The sequence below is a fragment of the Terrapene carolina genome, unplaced genomic scaffold (assembly GCF_002925995.2).
Source record: "Terrapene carolina triunguis isolate 2854851 unplaced genomic scaffold, T_m_triunguis-2.0 Scaffold262, whole genome shotgun sequence".
NCBI classification, from domain to species: Eukaryota; Metazoa; Chordata; order Testudines; family Emydidae; genus Terrapene; species Terrapene triunguis.
Genome location: NW_020664613.1, coordinates 2,783,078 through 2,805,409, shown reverse-complemented (window position 1 = coordinate 2,805,409; position 22,332 = coordinate 2,783,078).

Sequence of the window (22,332 nt, the reverse complement as noted above, 5' to 3'; positions counted from 1 at the left end):
GATGTTTTTTGGATAAGAGAATCTCTTATTCATGCATTTGGAAACAGTTTGGGCCAAATGTCTTGAACTTAATGCATAAAGAGAGGAAGCCAGTGAAGGGATTTGATTAGAGGAGTAACATGATCCAAGCAGCAGATGATTTTTTTTTTTTTTAGCTTTTTGGAAGATCTTGACAATGAGGTCAGAAAGAGGTTGAACTAGTCAAAATGAAAGATGGCCAAAGGCATGGACAAGGGTTTTAGCAGTAGGAATGGCGAGAGAAGAATAAATTTTAGAACTCTATCAGGAAAACACTTGGGGCCAGATTTATTGGTAAACTTCAGCTATTTTGTGCTGCTTTGGTGGTGCAATCTCTGCTTAAACCGCCAGTTAAGATGGTTTTACACCTTTGTGTTGTCAGTGGCACAGAGCAGGTGAAGCTTAGCAGTAAATCTGGCTCTTGGTTCTCCTTTTTATATATTTTACCTTTTGATTTAGAATAATAAAATGTACACAGTCACTAACATCCTGTCTACCATGCTGACCAATATTGTCTCAGTTTCCTTTTACTCCATATATCTGTCTGTATCCACCTGTTGTCTCTTTTATAGTTAAGTTGTAAGCTCTTTGGGGGTCTCTTTGTTCTGTGTTTGTACAGAATCTTGCACAATGGGGTCTGTCCATCACCGGGGCTCCTAGGCACTACAGTAATACAAATAATAAAATTACCAAACCAAGTACACAGTTCAGTCAGCTCACACCTGTACCAATACCACCCATACTTCAACTCCTCCCTGTCTCTTCAAAGGCTGAGGCTATGGCTGCCAACATAAGCTGTAGTGTAGACATAGCCCCAGTGAAACAAATCAGCCCTGCAGCTTGCTCTGAAAGAGACAGTAGAAACCTATTCCCCTTATGGGGAGAATGCCCTGCCCACTATCCCCTCTGTTGTGTTAAGGCGTGGGGTCTAGCATTAGTATTTCTGCTAACCAGACCTGTAACAGTGTTTGGGGGAGGAGGGGAGAGGGAGAAGCAGTCTCTCAGGTAAGCCATTAAATGTAGTTGTAAAAAGGACACAGCAAACTGACATAGGTTGCTTTAAAAAACTTAGCTAAACCAATATCAGGCACTACAGCCTCACTTATTATTTTTCACTTACTTGGCTTAAAAATAAGCCAATTTAATTTTCCAGTGTGCCCTCTCCTCCCCTCCCCCCCAAAAACCCCAAAAGCAAGTTTTTGACGGGGTGGGGTGGGGGGATTATTTTTCAGGCAAAGAGCTTTTATTTCAAGTTTCATCACAGAGCAAATTTTTCTGGCGGTGTTATAAACCCCTAAAAATTGCAGTTCATAATGGAAATGTTGGCAGACCCTGAACAGCGCCGCTGTAATGCAGTATGAAGCTTTAAGTTTTTCCATTTGTAGACCTAGAATAAAACTAAATTGCAACACTTTCCTTACAGGCATTTAATTTTCCCCCCAGTAACTTCTGCTGGATGTGTCCAGTGTTTCCTGACTTGCTATGTTGCCATTGGACTTTTTCCTATAGACGAGCAGTTAGTCTTGTTCAGTCAATAGATCTCCCAAAGGAGACGCTCATACAAACCATTGTTAGCCTGGGGGAAAAGAAACGTAATACTGATCAGGGAGAGGTTACTAAACATGAGAGAAATCTACACTAAATAAGTCCAGAGCTCACTCTGTTGGGTGACTTTTGAAACCCATAAAATGGCAAAGGATGCAATTGCATTGTGCTCCAGAATTTAAACATTTTTCTGAACTCCATCCCACACTTCCATACCAGCTAACATAGAGTATGCCAAGGGCACTTTCACAAGAGACCACAGTGTTAGCTTTAAGACAGAGCACTTCTCGGTAATGCTGATTTTCCTTTCCCAAGTTAGAAGAAATAGAGCAGCAATATGATTAAATGGACTGTCTTGTTTTGTGCTACAGGATTCCAACCAGGAGTAATTTCACTGTGAAATGAATGTAAAAGCAAAGGCTGCACAGAAGTCAGCAAGTGGACAAGGTTTGTTCTAGAAGTGTTCCTGGAGTCATTTTTCATACTGGGGCTGCAGGAAGCCAAAGCTCAATGTGTGGGTTGTTTATAGCCATTCTGTAAGTGACTTAATTGCAAATGATCTGTTTAGCTGCTTCATTCCTTAGGGCAAGATTTGCAATATCATTCAGTTGGCCTATTGTGTTCCTCACATAAGTGATGGAACCAAAAAGAGAGGGGGACAGAGAGAGAGCATTCTCCAGCAATCTGAGCCCCAGCATCACCTCAGTTGCTCATCCCAGCTCTGACACAGGCTCCCTCTTGGTTTAAATCACTTCTCTGCCTTGTTTCTCCATTTCTAAAATCCTCTGAAGTTGAAAAGTTTTATTATTTTCACAACCACATCCACATCTAAGGTGTTTTCTGACTTGGTTTTGTGTTTTCCTAGCTGTTAAAATTCTGTAGTTGGTAGCAAATTCTGCCGCCCATATCTTTACTCAGTAACAGCTTCCTCCATGAGTAGTAGTCCTACTGAAGTCAATGGAGGCTAGTTTCAGAGGAAGTTGCTTCTGTTTGTGATTAAGGGTAGCAGAATCTGGCTTTTGAAGTCTGAGCTAATTTTATTAAAATCCTCAGTAAATGACAAGTCCAAAGTATCTTTCCCTTCAGCAATTGTTAAAAAAACCTCCAACTTTTTATTAAAGATTTCCAAAACTCTTACGACGATTAGCCAGCCCGGGCACCAGATCTAATCATCTAATTCTTATCGTGATAAAAATATTTTTTTTTCACCTGCCAAAACTATTACGCACCTGGGACATTTAGTTTTTCACAGCTGATATATGTAAGATGTATACATAAGATGTTTGAAGCCAACATTTCAGAGTCTTCCTGTCTGCACCCACCGCAATCGGGAGTGTACTCACCTGCATGTCGGGAACTACAACATAGTGTGTGCTATATGTAGTTCTGGGTGGAATTTCATCCTTATGCAGAGGACCAGCGCAAGACGTATGCGCCATGTAATTTTCCCTCCAGCCCTCAAAATAGGACTTCATTGGGATTTAAGAGGTCCATAGGCTTGTGCTGGTCCTTGGCATAGTGGTGGATTTCATTCTTTGTGCTTGCAAATAGATGCACGTACAGGCACAGTTAGGGAGACCCTACTGAAAATATGCTGCTTCAAATGGTGTGCTTTATGGATTTCTTCATAAACAGTGGAAATCAATATCTGTCTAGCTAAGGTATTTATATGGCCCCCATTACAACAACATCTGAGTATCTTTAAAAAATTGAATGTATTTATTTTCAATACCCCTGTGCAGTAGGGAAGTGTTATCCTCAATTTATAGATTGGAAACTGAGGCACAGAGAGACTAAGTGACTTGCCTACGGTCATACAGTAGCTCTGTGGCAAAGCAGAGAATTGAACCCAGTCTCCTGAGTCCCAGGTTAGCACCCGCACCGCACGACCATGAGAATATGTTTATTTTACTAGAATTACCATAAACATGGAAAATTTAAAAACAGGTTGAAATTTTTAGAGTCATAACAGCAAAAAAGCAAGTGTCTTAGGTGACCAAACAAGGTCCCAGTTACTAATTTTGTAATGGTTTATTTTCCTCGGTATATGGAAAATGCAGTTAAGACTCAGGATTTCTCTGCAAATGAATCAATGAGAAATGTTTAACAACAACAACAACACACACACAGACACCCAACCCAATACAGTTAAAAACAGAAGTCTAGCATTGTAACATCTTTTTTTCAGAAGCATAGGATGTTAATGGAGAAAGCTCTATTTTCATATCAAAGCAAAAAGAACACTACTCAAAAGTATGTATTTCTTAATGTGCATCTAGAGTTTCAAAGTTAGTCAAATTTTCCAAATCAAATGTATTACTTAATGTTTCCCAAGTTTTCAGTCACTCATTGTATATAACATTGGATTATAAAATCAAATGCTCTGAATTAAGTGTCTGTTGGGTATATCAGATAAATTCTAGTACTTAAATGTGTTCTAACATACAGGGTGGGGGGGGGGAGTAAAATAGTCCTTAAAACTGCTTTTTATTTTTGAGGCTCCCTCTGGACTTTAGCTGAAATAAACAATGGTAGATGAAAGGGGATATGCAGAACTGGATCGTTAATATTATTATTTATTATTTGTATTATATTAGTGCCAAGAGTACCCAACAAAGATTAGGTTCCATTGTGCTGGGCACTGTACAAACACACACAAAAAGAGTTCCTGCTCTGAGAAACTTATAATCTAAATAGCGAAGCCAAATAGAGAGAGAGTTCCTCTTATGCCTGTGTCAGAGATGTGAAACAGACACAAAGATTCAGTGACTTGCCCAAGGCCACACAGGAACTCTAAGGGCAGACTAGTGCCTTAAACTTCGTTCATCCTTCTTTTCAGTATGTTAGCTTCCTGTTGTTACCTCACTGATTTTTTTAAAATGTTTACTGTTAGCACCATTCCAGCTTCAGTTCTGGATTCCCTTGCACTTTGTTCACTACCACTAAAATCCAGTTAAATTCTCATGAGCATACTCATATCCCAGTGGTGAAACTTTGAAAGATCAACTTTTCACTTTTAACTGTGTGTATTTGATATGGAAATATGAGAGACAATAAATAATATGGAACCCCGCTAAGCTGTTTCTACAAGCTCTCTTCTGGCAATAGCTGCATGCTGAGCTTTTTGTTTTTGAAGATTTCTAGGTTTATGTTACAGAAGGCCCAAGCTGTGATAAAGGTGTAACACACATGAGTGCTGGTAAGAGACTGAACTTTATTTCCTGGCCTCAGCCACATGGGTCAGGGTGCAGTGTCCACTCACTCCAGTGGCTCCTCTTGCATGAGTTTTACGTTACTTTAGATGCAGAAACCTGGAAATCTTTAAGATCTTGGTGTTTGGGGGATGGGGGGGAATAAGTTAATTTTTGCCTCTCAGATAGGTCTTCACAAACTTCTTCCTAAGACACTCATACATACTCTTTGTTGTTAAGCCAATAAGGAGCAGCTAAATCTGACCAGTTTACTTGTTTTTCCTCTTCTTGGTTGTATAAACATTTTACATTTTATAGTGTTTGTATGGTCTCAGTGAGGGAGCACATTTATTGTGCATGTCGTTTAGTTTAGATTCTACTGCAGCACATGATTACAGCAACTTAGAGGAAAAAACTGGAAAATAAGTCCCTGATGTAAAACTGGAAACTGAGCCAAAACAGTAGTGCCAGTTATGATTTCAGTGCCTTACACACATTGATTTATGAATTCACTGCAAATGTATTTAACAATTTATTAGGACAATTTAGCATATTAATCAGTTTTCTCTAAAAGCCAAACTTAACATTCTTTTGGAGCCATTTTTCTTTATCCTTTTAATATTTTAAGGAGAGGTGTTATAGATTGTAATTCTAGGAGGAGGGGAAGGGAAACACAGGAAAATTCATGTGTGTGTTTCATTCATTCAGGTGTGGCATTTACTCTATCCTTTCAACCTCACCATACTTGTCTCCAACTGTTTGCATTTTGTTTCCTAATTGCAGAAATTCAAGTTTCTAGAAGCATAACAGGGGGAAGGAAGGGGAGCAGGCAAGAACCAGATTACTATTAGGATACACCTACTGTCCAACTCCCTGACCTCATGACTAGGTCCCAGTTCTGATCCCTCCTAGTTACCTCTCATCTGGATTTCACTCCATGCATCAGAAAAGACCTACCCATAATCCTAGAAATAACATTTAGACTCCCACACTGGCCAGGGAAGACACTCCACAAATTGGCTGTTGCTCCCTGCAAATCCAGGAGATTCACCCAGCCTTTGAGACAACACTTACTGCTCTGATAGATCAGCTTATGGCCAGAGACAAAGTAATTACACCCCCGGTCATCTTGCTGGATCTTGATTCTGTTGATCACCCTTGGCTTTCAAGGACCTATGTTACGTAACATCCATATGAAATGGTTGGAAAAGCTGGTGAGACGACATGGGATGAGATGGCAGCAGCATGCAGACAACCCCCCGATATTCCTCTGGGTACTTGGCAGTGCCAGAGCAAGCGTTGGTGAAGGATTACAGCAGGAGACTGGTAGGACTATATGTTGACATTTTGGAGCCCATGGGAGCGAGACTCCCACCCTGTATCCACAGATTTGGAGTAGTGGGGCTCTCACTAGCACTCCAAAAATAGCTGCGTAGACAGTGCTTTGAAGTTGCGGCTCAAGCTTAGGTGGTCGGGTGCTTCAAAGCACTGTCTACGCAGCTATTTTTAGAGTGCTAGTGTGAGCCTCAGTATGCCCAGTCTGGGAGGCTCACTCCTGTGGGCTCCAAAATGCTGTGTAGATATATCCAAAGGGTCCACTTCTCACTCACTCTGTATGGAAACTCACTCAATTCCCTTAACTGCTCATTACCAGTGGTTTACCCATCAGTAAAATGGATAGTATTGTGCTTATTATACAAGGGCGTTGTGAGGTACAGTTACTTGGTTGTAAATGTGCTTTGAGCCTTTTGGATGAAATGCACTATAGAAGGTCAGATTAATAATACTGCATTTTGGTCATAACCACCAGGTCAAGTATTTCAATCCTGTCCCATTTCTTAAAAACAAACAAACAAAAAAAAAACTATATTTTTGTAACCTCCATGTAGATCACCTAAAGCACATTTACTCCTTACAATGAGGTCATTTTCCTGGATAATTGGGAAAGTTAAGTAATTGCCTGGAAAAGGTAAACATTTTTTAATGTCCATGGAGCAAGGCTGAGTTGTTTGATACCTATAGTACTGAAATTAAACAGTGGTTTGCATCAACATGAAATCCATCTTGTATCTATCCCATGATGTCATGTGGAACTGCCAGCACATGTAAGTTGATGTGGGGCTATTTCAATATACTTCATTCATGATGGGGAACTTCATTGTGATATCACTTTTTCCACAGACAGCAAAGGCAAATATATATAAAGGTGGTGCTTGTGTGATTGATGTGTATTTGCTGGGGATCTGTTGACAGCTTAAGATGCTGTTGGGAGAGTGTAAATTTCTCAAGAGATTGGTAAGATATAGGGTAGTTGTTGCCTTTCCATTGAAAGTTTTGAAGGGCAAGACTTGAGCGCAGTTTATCTATGATTATATTGATTGCTAGTGAAATGCTGGCAGCACCCCGTACCAGAAGCTTTAGAAAAAATTTTGTTCTGTGTTTTTACAGTGCCTAGCACAATGGCATCCTAGGCTGTGGCTGGAGCTCCTGGCGATACAGTAATACAAAGAAATAAATAAGTTGCAAGATTGCCTTTAATGGACAAGTATAAAATAGCCTGTCCATAGGAAAGTTTCTTCCTATCCCCATGACATTAGTGTTTGGCATCTGCCTTGAAGCATGAGAGTTTAGATCCCCTACTTTTTATGTAATTGTGGTTGCTGTAATTATCCATGTAAGTGCATAATCCTTTTTTTTAAATCCTGCTAAAATTCAGTGATTCCCTCCTCAAACACGAACTACTTGTCTTCACTTTAAGCCATCCTATCTATCCTCTTACATGCTGTTGAGTCACTGAGCCTCACCTTAGCACTGCCAACGATATCAGTCTTCATCGCCAACCAGTCCAATTGTCCCCAAAACACCTTCACACTTTCTCCAATACTTCTCCTTATGGAGTTCCCCATAAACATCCTCAAAACCACTATAATATCCTCCTTAACTCATGATGCTTACAACACACTTGACAGTAGTTAGGCAGCTGGTATGTTAAGACTGCTGCTTCTTACCTTGTAATCATAATCTGACCAACTCGTTGCTACTTCATGCTTCCCCCATCTGTTTCTTGTATCCAGCTATTCTTCTTCGAGTGATTGTTCATGTCCATTCCAAGCAGGTGTGTGCACGCCGGCCAGAAGATTTTCCCCTAGCAGCGTCTGTAGGGTCGGCCTTGGTGCCCCCTGGAGTGGCGCCTCCATGGCGCCCTATATAGGGCCCGCCGACCCTCCTCCCCGTCAGTTCCTTCTTACCGCCAGTGACGGCTAGCTGGAACTTGGCTCGCTCTTGCAGCAAACATAGCAGTGTCCCGTTTCAGTGTATATAGTAGTTTCCTCTCATAGTTTAGAATTAGAGTTAGTTGTAGATAGTTGATAGTTGTTGGGGGGCTTTCCCCCAACGTACTCGTCACCCCGCTGGGGCATGCCCAGGTCCCCAGGGTTTAAACTCTGCAAGGACTGCGGGAAGTTTATGCCGAAGAGTGACCCACACTCTTCCTGCTTAAGGTGCCTCGGAGAGAGCCACCAAAGAGACCGGTGCAGTATCTGCAGGGGATTCCATCCCAGGACTCTTAAGGACAGAGAGCAGAGACTCAAAGTGCTCCTGATTGAGGCAACCTTACGGCCACACTCGGACCCCGATCCGGCGCCCAGCGCCTCTTCCTCGGTGCGCAGCGCTGCGGCACCGGTAACAAGACAGGAGGCCTAGTCCAAAACCTCTAAGTCCTGGCACCGGAGAGAGTTGGGACATAGAAAATCGGCCTCCGTAAGGCACGGATCACCATCTCTGGTGCCCGCTAAAAAGAAGAGGTCGGTGAGGGGCCGATCACCCCACCAGGACCTTAAAAGGCTGGCCTCGTCCACAAGTGCAAGGGGACAAGCCGTGCCACAAACTCATCCTCCCATAGCTCCGTCGACTCCCGCCCCAGAGAGGGTGCGGTCGAGTCCGGACCGGTCAAGATCCCTGGACCTCAGCGAGGATGTGCGTCTTCCATCAACGCCGGAGGCTTTCGAGGCGGCCTCTGACTTATTAAGCCTCCCGGTGCCGGCCTCTCCGCACCGGTGGAAAGAGCCGCCAACCATGGCCCGACCCCCGATACAATCAAGGGGCAAGCCAGCCATGATGTCGCCTCAGTCCCCGCCCCGCTCCAGCGGCACCAGCACAGAGAGAGCGTTCCCCGGCCCTGCGGCACCGCGCCCCGGCAACAGTGGGTACTGTTCCCCCTAGGTCCTCCTATTTGGAGACCTCAGATTCGGAGGCGGAGTCCTACCGCTCCAGTAGATCGAGGAGCAGAAGGTCGGCTTCGCAGGCAAGCCAACAACCTTACCCGCCGCAGTGGCAGCAGCAGTGGCAACTGCCCTCCCAGTGGCCGTTCTGGACGCCCTGGGCTTACCATCAGTCCATGGGACAGGTGTACGGCCCTCGCTCAAGGTCTGCATTGGTCTCCTTGACGTTGGAGGCTCCAGCGCAAATGCCTCCGCCACTGGCACCGCCGTCCGACAGGGGTGTGCCACAGCAAAGCCCGGCACCCCCTAGTCATGCACCGGCGGGGACCATGGTTCTGACACCGCAGGCACCGCCCAGCACGCCTTGTCGTTCGGTGTCGACCTCGGTACCGGCCGTGGTGCTGCATCTCGCGTCCGCACCGGCCACGCAACCGCAGTACCGTGCGCCGCAGGCCCCTGGAGAGACTGAGGGTACAGAGGAAGGCCCTTTGCAGGTGATCTCCTCTTCCTCTCCGGATGAGGAGGTCGCGGGAACTGCAACGTCATCGGCCCTAGAGGACAATTGGGTGCTTCAACAGCTACTTAAGCGTGCAGCCCAGAGCCTGGCGATCCAAGCGGAGGAGATCGAGGTGGATGTGGATCCGGTAGTGGACATCCTGGCCCCCTCGGGCCCATCCAGGGTGGCCCTACCATTGATCAAAATGATAGCTGATACATCCCGCACTTTGTGGCAGACGCCAGCTTCGTTGGCCCATACGGCCAAAAAGACAGAGGCGCTACTTCGTGCCCTCCAAAGGCCACGAGCACCTGTATGCCCACCCTCCCCCGGACTCTCTGGTCGTGGATGCGGCCAACCGAAGGGAGCATCAAGGGTTCTAGGGGTCTACACCGAAGAACAGGGAGGCCAGAAAGTTGGACCTGTTTGGCAGAAAGGTGTACTCAACAGGGGGACTGCAATTACGTATAGCCAACCAATAGGCTATAGTGAGCCGGTATGGACACAATACATGCTCGACATTGTCTAAGTTCGCTGAACTCCTTCCCCAGGAATCGCAAACAGAGTTTTCTGCTCGCGTAGAGGAGGGGAAGTTAATCTCCCAGGCATCCCTCCAAGCAGCCCTGGATGCGGTGGATGGAGCCTCCCGCACACTGGTGACCGGGCTGGTTATGAGGCGGGGAGCCTGACTTCAGGTCTCAGGCCTTCCACATGAGGTCCAACAGACCATCCAGGACCTCCCCTTCGAAGGGCCCGTGCTCTTCTCCAAAAAGACGGACAAGAGGCTACATAGCCTAAAGGACTCAAGGGCTACCCTTTGCTCGCTGGGCTTGCACACCCCAGTCACCCAACATAGGCAGTTCAGGCCGCAACTGGCCCCGCGACCGTACCAGCCTCAGAACCGCACAGACGCCTTGCGTAGGCGAGGCAGGAACGGCAGAAGGAGGCAACAACAGCCCCTTGGCCAGTCATCCGGCCGGCCAAGGCCCCCATCGGGGCCTAGACCCCCAATTTGATGGTACGGTCGGGGACGACCTACTGGTCAGGACTCTGGATCCTACCAACCCTACCTTTTTGTCACGTCTGTCCCCCTTCTATCGTGCCTGGTCCCGAATCATATCGGACAGTTGGGTGCTTTGCACAGTAGAGAGGGGATATTCTATCCAGTTCTCCTCCCTCCCGCCCCACCAGCCCCCCTCCCTGTCCCTCTTCAGGGACCCCTCTCACGAGCAACTTCTAATTCAGGAAGTTCAGTCCCTCCTCGTAGCAGGGGCAGTGGAGGAAGTTCCTCAGGAGCTCAGGGACAGGGGCTTCTACTCCCGGTATTTCCTAATACCGACAGCGAAAGGGGGCCTCAGACCTATTCTGGACTTGCAGCGTCTGAACAAGTTTGTAAAGAAGCTCAAGTTCTGCATGGTCTCCCTGTCCTCTATCATTCCCTCCATGGATCCAGGGGACTGGTATGCCGCCCTCGACTTGAAGGACACGTATTTTCATATTGCAATAATCCCCCAACACAGGCGTTACCTCAGATTCGTCGTGGGCAACGCCCATCTTCAGTTCACGGTTCTGCCTTTTGGCCTCTCAGCAGCCCCGAGGGTCTTCGCAAAGTGCATGGCAGTCGTGGCAGCCTTCCTGCACAAGCGGGGGATTCTGGTGTTCCCCTACCTAGACGATTGGCTCATCAAGGGCCGTGCCAAGGCACAGGTGGAGGCTCAGATGGTCTTCATCAGATGGACCTTCGTCGAGCTCAGCCTCCTGCTGAACGAGGCCAAGTCCACCCTATCTCCCACCCAGAGGATAGAATTTATAGGGGCAGTTCTGGACTCGACACACGCCAGAGCATACCTTCCGGAGTCCAGGTTCCGGTCCATGTCCGAAATCATTCTCGGTCTCCAACGCTTCCCGACCACCACAGCAAGAAACTGCCTCAAGTTAATGGGTCATATGGCTGCGTGCACCTATGTGGTGAGCCACGCCAGGCTCGGGCTGCGCCCTCTCCAGTCGTAGTTAGCGACCGGGTACCGGCCAGCCAGGGACGCCCTAGACTCTGTGGTGACGCTCCCCGAACGGTGCTGGATTCCCTCCAGTGGTGGCTCGACCCGCGGGAGTACCCTTCGCCAGCCCCCAGCCCTCTCTATCCTTTGTAACAGATGCATAGGATCTGGGGTGTGGGGCGCATCTGGGGAACATCAGGACCCAAGGCCTTTGGTCACCAGAGGATCTCTCCTTACACATCAATGTCAGGGAGTTACGGGCGGTGAGTCTAGCCTGTCTGACCTTCAAATCTTACCTGGCGGGCAGGTGCGTTTCAGTCCTCACGGACAATACTTTGGCGATGTTCTATATCAACAAACAGGGGGGTGCACACTCCTCTCCCCTGTGCCGGGAAGCCCTCGCATTATGGGACTTTTGTGTACAGAACGCAATTCACCTGACGGCATCCTACCTCCCGGGAGAGCAGAATGGACTGGTGGACGCCCTCAGCTGCTCATTCCGTGGTCACGAGTGCTCCCTTCGCCGAGATGTAGTACGCTCAATTTTCTGTCTCTGGGGCTATCCCCAGATAGACCTGTTTGCCTCAAGAGAAAACAGGAAGTGTCGACGTTTCTGCTCCCTCATGGGGCGCAGTCCAGGGTCTCTGATGGATGCCTTCCTCCTCTCGTGGGAAGGCGGCCTGCTTTACGCCTTCCCTCCCGATTCCCATGGTTTACAGGGAACTCCTCAAGATCCACAGGGATCACGCTCGTGTCATCCTGATAGCGCCGGCGTGGCCGCGCCAACACTGGTACATGTCGCTCCTGCACATGTCCACACGGGCGCCCCTCACGCTGCCCCTGCTCCCAGACTTGATCACACAGGATCGGGGCCACCTCTGCCACCCGAACCTGGAATTGCTCCACCTCACAGCCTGGATGCTCCATGGCTAAACCCTGTGGAGATGCAATGCTCTCAGCAGTCAGGCAAGTCCTTCTCGGTAGCAGAAAACCCTCCACCAGGGCCACATACATGGCCAAGTGGAAACTCTTCTCCATCTGGGCCGAACAGCAGGGACAGGCTCCATTGCTCGCCCCGATCCCTCTCATCCTGGACTACGTGCTTCATTTGAGACAGCTAGGACTTTCCCTCTCTTCGGTTCGGGTCCACTTGGCGGCCATCTCAGCATTCCACCCAGGGAGCGGAAGGTGGTTCAGTTTTTGCGAACCCATTGATTGGTCGCTTCCTCAAGGGCCTGGACAGACTGTTCCCGCATACTCGACAACCAGCACCGGCTTGGGACCTCAATTTGGTCCTTTCCGCCCTTACAGGGCCCCCCTTCAAGCCCCTGGGTACGTGCTCTCTGTTATATCTCTCATATAAGGTCGCATTCCTAGTGGCTGTCACCTCAGCCAGAAGGGTGTCGGAACTCAGAGCACTGACATCCGAGCCTCCATACACTGTCTTCCACAAAGACAAAGTCCAACTCAGGCCACACCCTGCGTTCCTTCCAAAGGTGATCTCCCAATTCCACATGGGTCAAGACATTTTTTCTCCCTGTGTTCTACCCTAAGCCACACTCCTCCGGCACGGAGCGTAGGCTGCATTCCCTAGACGTTCGCAGGGCCCTGGCATTCTATGTTGAAAGAACCAAATCGTTCAGGAAATCAACCCAACTCTTTGTTGCTGTGGCCAACAGGATGAAGGGACTCCCTGTCTCGTCACAGCGGATCTCCTCATGGATCACAGCCCGACCGTAGCATTCTCGGATGCAGGCCAAGGTGCCTGCCCCGCCGATCACGGCCCACTCCACAAGGGCACAGGCCTCCTCCGCGGCGTTCCTGGCTCAGATCCCGACACAGGAAATATGCAGAGCTGCCACGTGGTCCTCAATCCACACATTTACATCGCACTATGCCATCACGCACCAGGCCAAAGACGATGCAGCCTTCGACCGTGCAGTGCTCCAATCCGCAGTGAACTCCGACCCCACCGCCTAAGATCAGGTTTGTGAGTCACCTGCTTTTCACTCGAAGAAGAAAAAACAGTTACCTACCTTTTTGTAACTGTTGTTCTTTGAGATGTGTTGTAAGGGATTTCTTCAATGCAAGAGGAGCTGAGGAGACACTGATGAACCAGGTATCTGATTGTTGGTTGGAATTTTCTCGTGATATTTTGTAGGACTTTGCTCCCTTATCTCTTACCCTGTTTCGGCACATAAATGTCTAAATAATTGGTACTGAATGGTTTCTTGTTATCATTTGGAAACATTTGGCTTCCCAATTTCAACTGAAAAGCTGTTGATTTGCATCCTTTAGTGGAACATCAAAAATGAGATTTAAGAATTTTCTTTTGGAAGATCTGAACCTGTGGAGTCAGCAAACTATGTGTGAACCCCTTTGTTGGATGGATAGCAGAATCCTCATGTAGTTTTTCTGAATCATCAACAATATGCTGTAGACAAAATAAACTTGTGTTGCCCTTGGAAGTAGTTGATTGCACACATAACTTTCCTACCCCTTCAGAGTTTTATCTTTCATTTGCACACACTCTTTTTTGAGAACATTAATTAGACTTGCCATTGTATCTTACAGTATTTCTGTGGCTATTTGGTGTGACAAGTTAAAAAAAGGTTCTAACTCTCTGCTTCAGGAAATGAGTGCATAATAAGCTCACATCTGTTAAATTATGCTCTGCTTGTTCTGAAAGTCAGTAGCACACTCAGCATTATTCTGAATTAAAATAGAGTGGTAAAGGAAATAAGCTTGTGCATTTGCTAATGACTCCTGTTTTTAAAACAGATTTACAAGTAAGGAGTGCAACCTACACAATAGCTTCCATTGTCCGGGTTCCTGTCAACCTAAGAATAAATTGACCAAAAAAACAACTCTTAACAGGAGAGAGCTAGGAAGGGTCGCTATAGAGCTAATGTATGTGTTCCAGCTTAGTATCCTGGGAGCCCAAAAAGGATACATGCCCAGATTTGCTAAAATGTAGCTATATGATCTCTTAGGCCTGTAGGGTAAATAAACAAAGAATGACAAATAAGATTGATTTTGTATTCAGTTGGGGTCCAGTTGCATGGAGATAGGGAATCTAGCGCTGTTCCACTTTCATATGGCAGCTAGATTTCTCAGTTTAAAAAATACCATGTACATGCTGACCTACATTTAGATAAATGATGAAGACTTCAGCTGAAAAACCGACAAGCTGCCCAGCCCTGGTTATTATCCTAGTAACATGATAGTGTGCTGCAGGCTTTGGTACCCATCAGCACCCAAGGCACCAGGGTATGCATCAGACTGCAATCATTATGTGTGTCTCTGAATTTTACTGCATCCTAAACTCTCTGGGTTTAATTTAAAGCGAATGCAGTGCTTGTGAAAAGTGTCAGATGGACCACTGCAGACAGTATGTCCTCTAGCTAGCCACTGAAGAGCTACAGCAAAAGCAATGCAAGCTTCCACACATTCTAAGGCCCTGTGCCACTGTAACTATACCGGTGTGAAAGTTTATATAGCAGTATAGCCATTCCCGTACGGAAAGGGGAAATAAGCTATGCTGGTATAAACACACTTATATCCACACTAATGGAGTTTTAACTACTTTAACTGGTTTAAAAAAAAATCACATCCCTAACCAACTGTGACGGACTGAAGACTCGCCCATGCGGTGCCACCTGCTGGTAGTTTGGGAATTAACTCATCCAGTACTCAGAGCGCCTCCTGGTGGCCAGTGTCTCGCCTGCCTCATGCCCCTGTGTCCCTCCCAGACCCCGGTGCCCCTTACCCTGGGGTTCTGCCCACTGCAGTACCCCCACATGCTGGGTCTCCCCTCCCAGGTGAAGCCCCAGCCCTCTACACCCATTTTGCCTCAGTGGCTACTGCCAGTCATCATCTAATCCCCTCTCACTAGGGCAAACTGCAGTCTGTAAAGGCCACTCATCATTGGCAAGGGGGTCAGACCAGCTACCTCTGCCTATTCCCGGGCTGCACCTCCCAGCCCCAGTACCTGCACAGGCCTTTATCAAGGCCTCAGCATGGAGCATTGCCAGACTGGAGCTCCCCAGCGTCTCAGCTCCTCTTGCCCTTCCCCAGCACTGCTCTGCTTCAAGTACCCTATTCCCAGGCAGCTAAATCCTGCTCCCTCCAAGGCTGGAGAGAGACTGTAAGCCAGTGTCTCCCTTAGGTCGTCTTATACTCCCAGCCCGGCCCTGATTGGTTGCCTCAAGCCCGTTCCTGATCGGCTCCCCGGGGCAGCCCTTTCCCCAGGGCTGTTTTTAACCCCTGCCACACTGCAGCGGGGTGACTGCCTTGCTACACCAACATTTTTTTACCAATACAAAAACTGGGGGTAGACCAGGCCTAATTAATATCTAGCAGTATTTTAAAATCCTAGTACATTTACTATCATCAATGTTACAGCTCAGAAAAACAGAATATGGGATTGAGAAGCAGCATTGAACCAGTGCCAAGTGTTTTTGAAAATCCCATTTTGAATTTTTTTTAGCCCTTCCAGTTCTCTTCTCCCTACTATCCTCTCATCTTTGAAATCCTCAAGACCCACTTCTGCTGTGATGCCAAAAGAAATCAGCCAGCCAATGGTGGCTACGGTGATGATCAGTAGTCAGGTAACTTGCTACAGTTATCTCACTTGTGTCTTGTTTCAGATTTGATTATAAACACTTCAGGACAAAGGTTATGTCTTGAGTATTTGTACACTTCCTAAAAGATGGCCGCCAAGCTGGACTGGGGCATTTTGAAGCTACCACAATAAAATAATCATAATTATGGCCTCACTACAGCTGAGCGAGAACTAGAATTTCTTTCCATGGGAAATTTCACATTTCTGCAAAAAATTCATTCTGGTCTGGGAGCCTGTAGTACTGGGGGCCCTGCCTTCACAGCACCTACCTGCTGAAATTGAAACCTTCCTGCAGAAAGTGGTTTCAACAAATCAGCATTTTCTGATCGAAAAATGTTCCATCAGAAAATTCCAGACAAAATGTAGCCCTCATCATTCAAGTTGATCTTTCAAAAGAAAATCAATATATTGTTTCCATTTTGCTGAGCAAAAGCAGAAATTGGGGCTTTGCAGGTTAGTGTCTTTAGTACACCAAATGTAGACAAGTTCTGTTCCTTTGAACAGGGGTTGTAACAAACAGTACACAGGCAGTTCCCTCTTGCAGAAACCTCTACTCTGTCCCCAGAAGCAGCTGTCTTTCTCCAGGGTCTTTCCCACACCCTCTGTCTGACCTGTCTATTTAGATTGTAAGCTCTGTGGGGCTGGAACCATCTACTCCTTTTGCCTAGCACAATGGGGTCCCCCACTCTTGGTTGACTCTTAGGCATTACTGTAATAAACATGTTAAATAATTGCACCATTGTGAATATTTTTCAAATTAAAGCACACATGCTTTTATAATAACCCTTTTGAAATAAGTTCACTAGAGCAGAATTTATCCCTTATAAGCAAATGATTCAGACTTATGATTTACATTGTGATGTATTTAGTTAAGACTATATTGATGCATAGTGGAAAACCACCATGAGCTAGAACAGCCCCACTGAACCCCCCTCCCACCAGTGTGGGTGTTCGGGGAAAATAGTTGCAGGTGTTTAGTCCTGCTTTCAGTTACCACAATTGAAGGTCAGTCTAATTACCTCAGCTCCTACCAGAACTGTAACTTGAATTCAAACAGACCCCTTACAGCTAAACAGCATCTACACCCATAGCTGAGCAAGTGGGGGAGGGATAGCTCAGTGGTTTAAGCATTGGCATGCTAAATCCAGGGTTGTGAGTTCAATCCTTGAGGAGGCCATTTAGGGAACTGGGGTAAAAATCTGTCTGGGGATTAGTCCTGCATTGAGCAGGGGGTTGGACTAGATGACCTCCTGAGGTCCCTTCCAACCCTGATATTCTATGATTCTAAGTGGACTATCAAACGCTAAGGCCCCTGCTACTCTAGGGAACTATGTGCTGAAAACTGCAATGGACCTCAGCTCTCTCACCAGGCATTAAAGCACCATACTAATACATTTCTAACCTGGGGCAAACCATTTTACAGCAGTAAACATAGTTTCTTCTCATGACAATAGCCTAAGAAGGTCCTGTGCTAGAAATGGAACTCATATGTAATAAGGTTATGAATTCTATAGGAGCTGATATGTAAGAATACTGAAAAGTAACCTAGTTATTGCGTGAGATTGTATAACTTACATTGGGGTAGTGGAATGTTTATTATATGCCAGAATGTTCTCCCCAAAGCCCCTATTCAAGTCAACCAAACAGGGAAGCAACACAATACCTTCCCAGATAAAAGCATCTAGGTACACACTTGAGGGAGATGGGTCAGGCTGTTAGCTTTGAGGATCTTGTCTCCAGTGAGTTTCAAACCTTGTTTTGCCAGGCTGAGAGGCCGGAGTCCAAAAGTAGACCGAAGAGTTAAGTCTTTCTGAGGGAGGGAAGACTGTCAAAAGCTGTCCACAGTGACATAGAAAAGAGAGACTCTGGAAGGGAGTCTAAAGTAGTTGGGCCTTCCCAGATCCAGGGAATGGTAAGCCTTAGGGAAAAGCTAGATATGCTTACAGTGACAGGCTACTTTATTGTTTTTAAAATATGGTTTTTTTTCTGACATACTTTTGTTCTAATCAAATAATGCTTTCAGGAGGTTGTTTGATCACTAATTACCACCGTCATTGCCTGGAGTGCGGGACAACAAAATTCAGGGTGCATTCATAAGTCAGACCTGCTGAGGTGATTATGATTGAAACACAGGGGACTGCATCCCAGCCTTTGGTATGAGAGTGGAAGAATCATGTGATTCCATCATGAGAAAGGAGACAGGCCAAGGCCTGAGACCTAGTGGGATGTACTCAAAGCCTGGGAGGTCAGAGGTGAAGTTCACGCTGTAACTGTGAAGGACCAACTTGTTCTTTCACATTATTAATATTCTTTATTTTATTTATTAGCATAGCACTAATAGCATGAGATGTGTTTTACTGACTGGTATGAAGACAAAATCCTAGCCTGGAAGATGTTGCAGTCTAAACAGATCTTGTAAAGTCAAAAGATGGGGGAATATGGCAAGAAGGGATGTGGTTGAATGTGCATCTTGTTAGTGTCAGGATTTGTCTGTGGCAGGCCCAGCTAGGTTGTGTTGCCCTATGGGAAGAGGTACATTTTAAAGGTAACCTGCTAAGGATTTTTTTAAAATTGGAAATATGTCCTTCATTGCTTGTTTATAATGTAGACACGAAGGGGGTTGTTGTGCTGTTTGGTATTTTTTTTCTTTTTAAAAATCTGCAGAATTATAAAGAAAGCAACATCTGCACTTTCCTAGCATTCTTGGGTGACCAATGGAAGTAATAGGGGAGTTTATTGTAGGTATTTAACACCACAGTTGAAAAGGTAAAAGTGTTGAATCTTTAACAAAGGCTTCCTCTATTGAAAATATTAATTAGCCATTGACAACAAATGCATTTTAGATGATCAGACTTGAAATCCTTTCCCTGGTCAAAAGCTAAATTTTCACTTATGATTTCACTATTAGATTAGTTGTCTAGTTATTGAAGAGTTTTCCAGATTAGAAAAAACCTAAATTTCTAATAATCAAGCAGGGGAAAGAGGGGAAGGGGAAAATTAAAAAAAAAAATCTTTTACTAGTCCTTTACAGATCATAAAGAAGCAAAATAAAAGCCCGTGTTCCCCACCCTTTTGCAAGTCAGCTTCAAGGCGGGATTTGCAGGAGGCGAGGGTGAAGGTATGGCAGACCAGGAAAAAGAGAGAGGTTTAAAATATTCATTTAATAATAATCACCGGGCAGAAGGAGCACTGCTTTATATATCCATTTCTCTCAGTGCCCCTTCAAGGCTGACCCAATACATTGGCTCAAGAGTTTTGTAAAACCTGTGTTCCTGTGTGTCAAGAAACCAGACAGAAAAATCACTGTTTTGAACAAGCTGCTCTTATTTCTTTTCACAGTTATCAAAAGCATGTTAAGAAGTCATGTATTACTACACAGGAGCATACTTATTTAGTCTAGTGAGAGCACATTGGTTAATTCTAGCGCACATCCTGTAACAAGTAATCTTAACTGGAAATGTTCTAGTTATTTCTAAGCAGATCATTTCACAGCAAACAGTATACGATTAGGTTTCAGAGGCGTATCTGTGTTAGTCTGTATCAGCAAAAACAACAAGGAGTCCTTGTGGCACCTTAGAGACTAACAAATTTATTTGGGCATAAGCTTTTGTGGGCTATAACCCACTTCATCAGATGCATGGAGTGGAAAATACAGTAGGCAGGTATAAATACACAGCACATGAAAAGATGGGAGTTGCCTTACCAAGTGTGTGTGGGGGTCAGTGCTAACGAGGCCAATTCAATCAGGGTGGATGTGGCCCATTTCCAACAGTTGACAAGAAGGGGTGAATATCAACAGAGGGAAAATTACTTTTTGTAGTGCTAACGAGGCCAGTTCAATCATCGTAGATGTGGCCCATTCTCAACAGTTGACAAGAAGGTGTGAGTATCAACAGAGGGAAAATTATTTTTTGTAGTGACCCAGCCACTCCCAGTCTTTATTCAGGCCTAATTTGATGATGTCAAGTTTGCAAATTAATTCCAGTTCTGCAGTTTCTCGTTGAAGTCTCTTTTTGAAGTTTTTTTGTTGAAGAATTGCCACCTTTAGGTCTGTTATTGAGTGTCCAGGGAGATTGAAGTGCTCTCCTACTGGGTTTTGAATGTTACAATTCTTGATGGCTGATTTGTGTCCATTTATTTGTTTGCATAGAGACTGTCCGGTTTGTCACAACAGAAACACTAATCGAGGAACCAATCCCTGCAACAAACCGTGTTGCCAACTCTGTCCGCATATCTATTCAAGGGACACCATCATAGGACCTAACCACATCAGCCACACCATCAAGGGCTCGTTCACCTGAACATCTACCAATGTGATATATGCCATCATGTGCCAGCAATGCCCCTCTGCCATGTACATTGGACAAACTGGACAGTCCCTACAAACCGTTCCCAGAGAATAGTTATCAGTGGTTCACAGTTATGCTGGAAGGGCATAACGAGTGGGGTCCTGCAGGGATCAGTTCTGGGTCCGGTGCTGTTCAATATCTTCATCAATGATTTAGATAAAGGCATCATAGAGAGTACACTTATAAAGTTTGCGGATGATACCAAGCTGGGAGGGGTTGCAAGTGCTTTGCAGGATAGTATTAAAATTCAAAGTGATCTGGGCAAACTGGAGAAATGGTCTGAAGTAAATAGGATGAAATTCAATAAGGACAAATGTGAAGTACTCCATTTAGGATGGAACAATCAGTTGTACACATACAAAATGGGAAATGACTGCCTAGGAAGGAGTACTGCAGAAAGGGATCTGGGCGTCATAGTGGATCACAAGCTAAATATGAGTCAACAGTGTAACGCTGTTGCAAAAAAAGTGAACATCCTTCTGGCATGTATTAGCAGGAGTGTTGTAAGCAAGACACAAGAAGTAATTCTTCTGCTCTACTCTGTGCTGATTAGGCCTCAACTGGAGTATTGTGTCCAGTTCTGGGTGCCACATTTCAGGAAGGATGTGGACAAACTGGAGAGAGTCCAGAGAAGAGTGACAACAATGATTAAAGGTCTAGAAAACATGACCTATGAGGGAAGATTGAAAAAATTGGGTTTGTTTAGTCTGGAAAAGAGAAGGCTGAGAGGGGACATAACAGTTTTCAAGTACATAAAAGGTTGTTACAAGGAGGGGGGAGAAAAATTATTGTTCTTACCCTCTGAGGATAGGACAAGAAGCAATGGGCTTAAATTGCAGCAAGGGCGGTTTAGGTTGGACATTAGGAAAAACTTCCTGTCAGGGTGGTTAAGCACTGGAATAAATTGCCTAGGGAGGTTGTGGAATCTCCATCATTGGAAAATTTTAAGAGCAGGTTAGACAAACACCTGTCAGGAATGGTCTAGATAATACTTAGTTCTGCCATGAGGGCAGGGGACTGGACTAGATGACCTCTCAAGGTCCCCTCCACTTCTATGATTCTATAAAGATACAGATGGGCACCTAATGGGATTTTCAAAAGGAACTAGGCACCTAACTCCTTTGGATTTCAATGGAAATTAGACACCTAGGTGCTTTTGAAAATTCCACCAGGGGCCTGTCTGCATCTTTAGATGCTTAAATACCTTTGAATCTGACCTCTTGTTGCTACTAGAGGCATCTGTGTATAAATCAGGCTCCCATCAGCGACACTAAATTCACTTCAATAAATAATATTAATTTTTCCACCTCACCAGAAAATCATGAAGCTTGCCACCCTGTCAGCTTCCCTAACAGAGCACTGCACCCAAATGCCTTTGGCAGACCCCACCCTTTCTTCTGCAGAAACGTTCCTAAAGCTGCAAACACACATGCTGCTGCTGCAGTTGTCTCAAAGGCTGGTTAAAAATCCACATCACTTTTTCATGCAGCCGTGATGCCTTGGCAGGAATTTAATTCCAAAATCCTCCTGGTGATGGATCCTTCTTAAATTTTCCATTTAAAAGAGAAAACTCCACTTCAGTATTACATATGTAAAATATCCAGCCCCTGGAGCACCTCGAAATGTAAAGGCTGAGACTGATCATGGTATTAAAACATTATTAATTTTCTCTTTAAAAAGAAAAGAGCAAGCATCTGTTGGCAACGGTTAGCCTATTATTTTCTTTGGCTTACCCTGTTCTCTCTGTTGTGGATGACCAAGGGCAGTGACCAAGAAGAATCCTCTTATTGGTAGGTCAAGGTTTAACAAGAATGAGGTTAATGAATTACTAAAATGAATTCTTGATGTAAAAATCTGAGACCTGCACACATTGTTTCCAACACAATTACAGA